This window comes from Enhydra lutris, unplaced genomic scaffold (assembly GCF_002288905.1).
Source record: "Enhydra lutris kenyoni isolate GAN:26980312 unplaced genomic scaffold, ASM228890v2 scaffoldscaffold19, whole genome shotgun sequence".
NCBI classification, from domain to species: domain Eukaryota; kingdom Metazoa; phylum Chordata; class Mammalia; order Carnivora; family Mustelidae; genus Enhydra; species Enhydra lutris.
The window spans coordinates 13079618-13087713 of record NW_019154103.1 but is presented as its reverse complement, the minus strand read 5'-3'; positions in this window follow the sequence as shown (position 1 = coordinate 13087713).

Genomic DNA, 8096 nt, shown 5'->3' with positions numbered 1-8096 from the left:
AATACCGTTGCCCCTAGGAATTAAATATAGAGGTGCCTGGAGCTTGTGTAAAGTTCTCTGTGCCATTTGAGAAAGGTACTCAGAGAAAAGATAGGCTGATTTTTAATTTTGATGTTTTACTCATCAGTTTAAGTACATTTATGATTTGCGTTGCAAAATGTCAACAGACATCCCAAGTGGTTAACATTTAAAAAAGATTGAATTTTTTGTATTTACTCTAATATCACTTCAAAAATATGGTCATTAGTGCCTACAGTTTCATTGGTTAAAAACAGCCCACTCAAATGATTATTTAAAAACATCTGACAACACTTTTTGTTATTTTCCACATTGTCCCAAATTCTCACTGGTTAGAATTCTAGCAAGCTACATCCAAAGGCTTCATTCTAGTTCTGATGCATTTAGGAAGGGCCGCAAATGGCATTCCCATCTATAAGATGGCCAAAGGACACTCTGAGAAGAAATAATTTATTATTTGGCAGTATTACTTATCCATTTCATGTTATAAATAACATTATGCTTTTGTATATTATATACTCAGCAAATAACATACTTTCAGATAAATTATCTCATTTCATGTAAATTATCTCAAAATAACCTTCTAGGATAGTCTGATAACAGTTATCCTTACTTTAAGGTAAAGGATATGGAGGTTCAGAATATTGAAAATAGCTCATTTTTTAATGGAGTGCTTTCTTTGTGCTGGACAGTGTTCTAAGAACTTTCCATGTTTTAATTCATGGAATAGCGGCTGTAGGAAGCACGTATTATTGTTCTCATCTTCCTCTTATAGACTGAAGTGCAGAGGTACAGAGAAATGAAGTAACCTGTCCCAAGCTACAGAGTGAGTAAATAGTGGAGTCCCATGAGAATCCACCAGTCTGGTTCCAGACCCCAGTGAATAATCAGCACACTCTCCACCCAGAGTTCAGCAATTTGCCCAGGAAGTTTGGCCAGTAATTGTTGAGTCATTAACTTAGAACATAGGTTTTTTTTTTTTTTTTTTAAGATTTTATTTATTTCAGAGAGAGAGAGACACATTGCAAGCATAAGTGGGGAGGGGGCAGGGCAGAGGCAGATAGATGCCCCACTGAGCAGGGAACCGATGTGGGACTCAATTCCAGGACCCTGGGATCATGACCTGAGCTGAAGGCAGACACTTAACCAACTGAGCCACCCAGGTGCCCCTGAACCTGGGTCCTCTGATACTCAGCAAAGTGCTTTTCCATTGTGCATTTGGTTGTAATTTCTCTCATTGTCTCATTGTCTCTCATTGTAAATTCTCTCATTGCCTTAGCCCATGTTTTTTACCTTCTATACTTTGTATATTCTCCCTCTGTGCTTCCTTAGTACAGAAAAAAGAGGATGATTCCTTTAATACGTAGACTTTCCCCTACCATGTCTGGAAACTCTTCTAACATAGAGGGAGCTGCTTAAAATGTATTGAATTGAATTGAAGTGGGGGAACTCTTCAAACATTTTAGGCCTGAAAATTTGCAGCTGGATCTTTGGTGACCTAAGAGTGGTTGACAGTGGGAAGGGGGCAGTGACTAAACCAGGAAAAAAGGGGGAGGAGTTGATATGATAGGAAAGAGTGTGATAACCACGTTTATATAATCCTTACCATGTGCCAGACACTTTTTATGTATCAACCCATTTTATCCTTATGACATTCTATTATTACCTCCTTTTTATGAATGGGGAGAATGGGGCACAAAGGTTATAGGACCAACACATGGGGTCTGTATGTGTGTAAAAGAAGGAGAAAGACAGTCATAACATTGTTGCCCATCTCCCCATCTCCCTCACCAATAATTCCCAAGGGTTTCCTTGTATATTTATTGGATTTTCTTTTTTCTTCCTTCCTTCCTTTCTTTTTCTTTCTTTCTTTTTTTAAAGATTTTATTTATTTTGAGAGAGAGAGAGAGAGAGAGAGAACACAAGTAGAGGAAAGGGCACAGGGAGAGAATCTCAAAGAGACTCCCCACTGAGTGTGGAGTTGGATCTCTCAAGCTGTGAGGTCAAGACCTGAACTGAAACTAAGAGTCAGGCACTCAATGAATGAGGCACTCAGTTGCCCCTGTTTCTTTTATTTTCCTCAGATATTTTCTATCCTAGATGCCCTACACTACTGACTTTTTCTCCTCTAGTCTTTGCAAAGTACCACACTTCTCTTTCTAAAATATGTATCTGCTCCTTGTATTAAAACATTTGCTGGTTCCTCATTGCTAAGAGGTTATGTGGCCAGCCGCGTCACAGCCCTGCTTTACATTTTCATCATCATTTCTGCTTCCTTTCCCAGACCTCTTATTATGATTGTATTTAAATCCTTTTCAACCCCTGGATGAGCCATGTACTTTAATTCTCTTGTGACTGTTGGGGAGGGAACTTTTTTTTTTAAGTTTTTATTTATTAATCTGACAGAGAGAGACACGTGAGAGAGAAAACACAAGCAGGGGGAGTAAGAGAGGGAGAAGCAGACTCCCTGCTGAATAGGGAGCCCAGTGCAGGGCTTGATCCCAAGACCCCGGGATCATGACCTGAGCTGAAGGCAGAGCTTAACTACTGAGCCACCCAGGTGCCCCATAGAAGGGAAAATTTTTATTTACCCTTCAGAGATTCTTTTGGCTGGTCTAAGAATTAAGTTGACGTGAGACAGATCAATAGGAGAAAAGTCAAATTTAAGTTCATACATACAGGAAGCCCATATAGATTCAAAGGGGAGGAGAGCAGCTCACAGGGCTATGAGACGAGAAGCAAGTGATTGGTAATTAGACGTTTGCCTTGCCATACAGGTGGATCATTCATAAAATTTATCTCTGGTAGAAGCTCTCATTCTGAGAAAGTCCCCGCAATTTAAATTCTTCTAGCAAGTTAAGGGAGGGGCAGAAGTTTCTCTTTAGATTACTTGTCCAACTTGGGTAGTACATTTTCAGACAGCCCTGTCTGACCCCCAACCTATAAACTTAACTATTTTGTTTTGCGTCCTGTGCTGATACCCTTTATGACCCGAGATCACATGATCATGTATCATTTTCTCTTCAATCATACAAACTCTGGAAAAACCAGTTATTTGATTTGCATGCTTTCTGCCTAGTGCAGTGTCTATGCTATATAGGAAGCTCCAGGAAAAAAAAAAAAGAGGGAAAAGAAGTTCCATGAACACAGCTGAAAGACTGAATGGATGTCATATAATCTGTTCTCTGAGCCTACATTTCCCTCACCTGGCCCATTGCATCCCACACTACAGATCACACTACTACCCTTTATTCTCCCAGATTACTGACTTCTGAAGTGTCTGGTCACAAAATAGACCATCTCGACAACTGTTGCCAGTGAGAGTCTTTATTTAACACCTTGAGTAGGTATGGCCAGAAAATGATGACAAGGTATGATCTGCTCTATAAGACTTGGGCTGCAGGCACCATCTTTGTTTCTTTTCTATTTCTGAGTTGAATCAGAACTGGCTTGAATCTTATCTCCATGATAGACATAAACGTCAATATTGTACCCTTGGAGTACCCCTTCCCCTAATCGGAAATATTTAAGGATTCTGTGGATTTACAGAGGCCCCAAAGAAAAGCCCCATGGCTCCTCTGGCCCCAGGAGAACTCATTGTCTGGGATCATTGTGGCATTGCTTCATTTTACCACACTGTGCCTCCTGGATCTCCAGGCCATGATGCTCCTTTGAATGGCAGCATTTCCACAGGACATGCATCTTAGTGCCTATCCTTTAGGTTTGCACACCACCCAAGGACCTGCTAGTAATATACCATGCTGGATGGTATCCACTGTCCACATTCACGCCCTGGGAATTCACCCACAGGGATCAGCAGTCTTCCCTCCCATTGCCCCAAACAAAGGATCAATTCCTCTTCAATTTCTGACAATAGAGCTTATTTGTTGATAGAAGGTTCCAGACCACAAAGACACAAATGTCTATTTACTTCCACAATCTGGAAACATTTCTCTTACTTTATAAGAATTCCTTCTTCCAAGGACAGATTGGAAGACCTCATGGTATCTTCTTGCTAAAGGGGCTGCAACAAGATCTTCACCAGGTCGGTTTTTTAAGTAGTTAAATCTGTAATTGGGTCCCCAGTTGAAACAACAAAAATGGCCAAACTTAATGGGACACATAAGTGAGAGTTGCCCTTTTGAAAGGAGTCATGCTGTACATTGTTGTAATTCGCCACTGTCATCTGAACGTTTTTTGATTCCAACCTCAGGTTTTCGGAGCCTGGAGCCCATTTTTTTTTTTTTTTAAATTACTCCCAAAGAGAACAAATATTTGTGTTTGAAAATGGATTTGATTTTGGAAAGATCCGTGTTATTTGGCTTAGTTTTGTGAATAAAATCAGTGTGAAAAGCTGCTTTTGGTAATAAAAGGCAGTGAAACTATAAGGTAATGCTACGATTTTGTGAGTCTTAACAAATCCAAAAGGGGCCTTCCAAATATAGTGTCACGGATGGAGATCAGGGAAGTTAGTATATAGCTTTCAAGTGTGACTACACCAAGAATGGCACAAATCTGAATACGAGTATTCTGGTATATTTGTGACCAACTAGCCTCATTATTGTCTATGAAAGTACTGCTTGCATATTGTGTCCAAAATTCTTGCTGAAAATAGTAGTGGACGGGTGCTTCTCAAATTCAGTATGAACACAAATCCTCTAAGGTTGTTAAAAGTGCAGATTCTGATTCAAGAGCTCTGATGTGGGCCCAAGATTCAGCATTTCTAAACAGCTCCAAAGTCATGGTTCAGAGACTTCTCTTTGAGTATCAGTGTCCTAGACTCTCTAAATAGCTCTCTTAAGCAAGTTAAGTCTTGGTTTGCACATTGATTTGGGTACCCATGTTAAACTATGCAAGTTATTTTGTTCCTTAACAGAATATTTGTTTGAGTTCATATATATGAACTTCGTATAGAATATAGAATTTTCTGTGTCCATTATTAGTGAAGATGCAGCAATGACCTTGTGCCATTTTCCTTAGATTGGATATTTTCTTTATTCAGAACGTAAGAGAAATTTCCATGGAAAAAATGATAAAGTTATTTAACTGTTCAACTTCACTAATTATTACATGGCAGATATTACCCGATGAAAAAAAGCAAGGTACATTTTGATATATTTAAAGCTGTTCTTTCTGATGTGATAGTTTTTGAAACTGATGCAACAAAAGTTCTTTTGCTAGCTAGCTAAAAACAAAATCCCATCTCACAGCTGAAATGTAAACAGCTAAGATGTAATCGGAGGACCAAATTTTCACAGCTACAAAAACACAGCTGCGAAACATAACTTTAGATTGTAATAAAGCCAAATAGTACTGCATGCTAATAATGGATATCACAAATAAAGATGAGAATGACTTTGTTAGAATTTTTTAGTGTTTAAATACCTTCACTAATGTTACCTGTTTAACCGAGAATGTTCTCAAGTCACCTGCCACGTATGTGTCTATCGAATGTCTAATATGTGTGTTTTGCTAGGAACTAGGGATATGGAGTTGCAGGGGTCCTGGGATAAGTCATTCTTTCAAGGAGTTATTTTGTATTATGTAGTATGTCCTGTGTCAGTTTGTTTGAGTTTTTTTTTTTTCAGATTATAAAACTAGTGCATGCAAATTGGAAAATTATTAGAAAATGCAGAAAAAATTACAAAAGGTAAAATATACATTATTAAAAGACTTGCCACTGTTAATATTTTTATATTGTAGTTTAAGTTTCCACTGACCTGATTTTAAGTATAATTATTAATGGCTTCTGGGTGTACTTTATTATTCTTATTTTTAACTGTGGAAATAACTCTTGATGGTCAGTGTCAAGGTATGTTGCAGTTGAATTTTTATTGCCTGTGTTGGCCTGGGATGAATTTTGGAAACCCACAATAATGTTGTGTATGACATGTGCGTGTGTTAGGGTGGGGACTCATGGTTGCTAGGGAACTGGAGCAGTAGTTGGAATTCCATCTAACTCTGTAGATATTAGTAGGCTAGAAACCGTTTATGATAGAACTGATAGTGTTATGTTCTCAGAGTTACTCATGGGCACGTTGTGTTTTGCTCTCTCCGTTTTTTGTTAAATTTCTTGGATTGTGATAATTTTGGATTGGGAGTCAGTGGACCTAGTTCTTTACCAAAATCTGTTGCACATTTTTATCTGTAAAATAAGGTACATTGACTACATATCCTCAGTTTTTCTTGATGCCTTGAATTTTGAAATTCTGTGGCTATTTTAAAATTTATATCTTGCATATAAATTGCTCTATCCTCATAGATACTTTCACATAATTTTTAAAAAGAGGATTAAAGTTTACTGAGTACACTGCAAGGGAGTGGCAGGCAGGCCAGCAAAGGAGAGACCACCTGTGATACCTTCATATACTTTTGATAATAATCTGAATTAATGTAAATCTAAAGTCTCTTTTAAAATCTCTAATTTGGAGGGGCGCCTGGGTGGCTCAGCTGATCGAGTGGCCAGCTCTTGGTTTCTGCTCAGATCATGATCTTGGGGTCCTGGGATCAAGCCCCACATTGGCTTTGTGCTCGGTGGGGAGTCTGCTTGAGGATTCTCTCTCTCCCTCTGCCCCCTCCCCACTTGTGCTCCCTCTTTCGCCTTCAAATAAATAAATAACTCTTATAAAAAGTAAAATCTGTAATTTGGACTACTAATGTAGAATAGACCTCGGCAAATTATTGCGTGTAGGCTAAATCTGGCTCTCTACCTATTTTTGTAAATTAAATTTTATTGGAACACATCTATACCTATTCCTTTATGTATTGTCTATGGCTGCTTTCAAGCTATAATGGTGGAATTGAGTAGTTGTGAAAGAGACTGTATTTACTAGCTGAACTGTCATAGGAAGAAACTTGTTGACCCTGATCTAGATTAATGATCTTCTGGATCAATAAATGTGCTTTTCTTTGCATACTCAGAGTGACTGTGAATAAGTGTGCTATCTTAGTAGCACACTTACCTCCTACCTCAGCAGGAGGTATAAATATGGACAACATGCCTGGGTCATATAAAGCAGCTCTCAGTTTTTAAACAGGGCTTTTCCCTAAATAGACTTTACTTGGGCTTGATTTCCAGAGGTCAGCTAGATTTGCATCAGGTAAATGTCACATCTGTTGTCATGAGAGAAACTAGAGTGTCAGAGTGACACTCTTTGAGCCTGGAAAGATTCATCTTGAACAACTCACACAGAAGCATTTTCAATTAATGTGGGGACTCCTTGTAATAAAACCAGGCCAGGAAAGCCACGAGCTTTTAATATCATAAGGTTAGAGGTATTATTTCACAAGGAATAGGGGCCAAAGTCATGCTAATAGTTGATGTACACATTCCTCAAGGAGATTAGACAGGGCCTTGCTCAAGCCTTTGGAAGAAAGTGAACACTCTCTGTGATTAGGGGTGTGAACTTTCAAGTATTTGGTGGGAAAGTGAGTTGCAACATTGCTGGTGAAAAGTGTCCTCACTGACCTTGAAATACCCACTTTTTCCACAGACCTCGGACTTAGAGGAAGCTGAAGCAGAGATAGACGTCTCTGAATTCCTAATGAAGTCTGAGATGGCAGAGTTTTAAAAGCAGAAGATGAGACCAGGTCCAGGACTCAGGTTGCCTGAGGGGGAGAGTGAGGTGTCCTTTTTTGAGAGGGGCTGAAGAGAAGACAGCTGGAGGAACCTGAAGATGCTTGAGAGAAGGTAAGAAAAAGGGGGAGTGTCCACTTGGAACTTCCTCCAGAGGGCTAAATAGAGAGACCATGCCTCTTCAGGTACCACAAAAAAGTCAGTACTTAAGTGTAGACTTTCATGACGTCCAAGTTTGGATCCTTTGCTGTTTCAGGACACCCCATGAGCCTTTGGTAAAAGAATGCTAAAATATCCAATAGAGTCTAGTTTATATCGTTCTGGTGAAAGGGTTCTGGAATGAATTCAGTTTGAATCTGAATAAATACCAATATGCCCATTAAAAGACCACCAGCAAAGGACTGCCTAGCCTGTGAAGTAAACAGAAGATTTAAAAGATTATCAAAAGTAATTTAACTTTCAAGAGAAACTAAAGCATCTTGTATCAGCAACAAATAGAAAA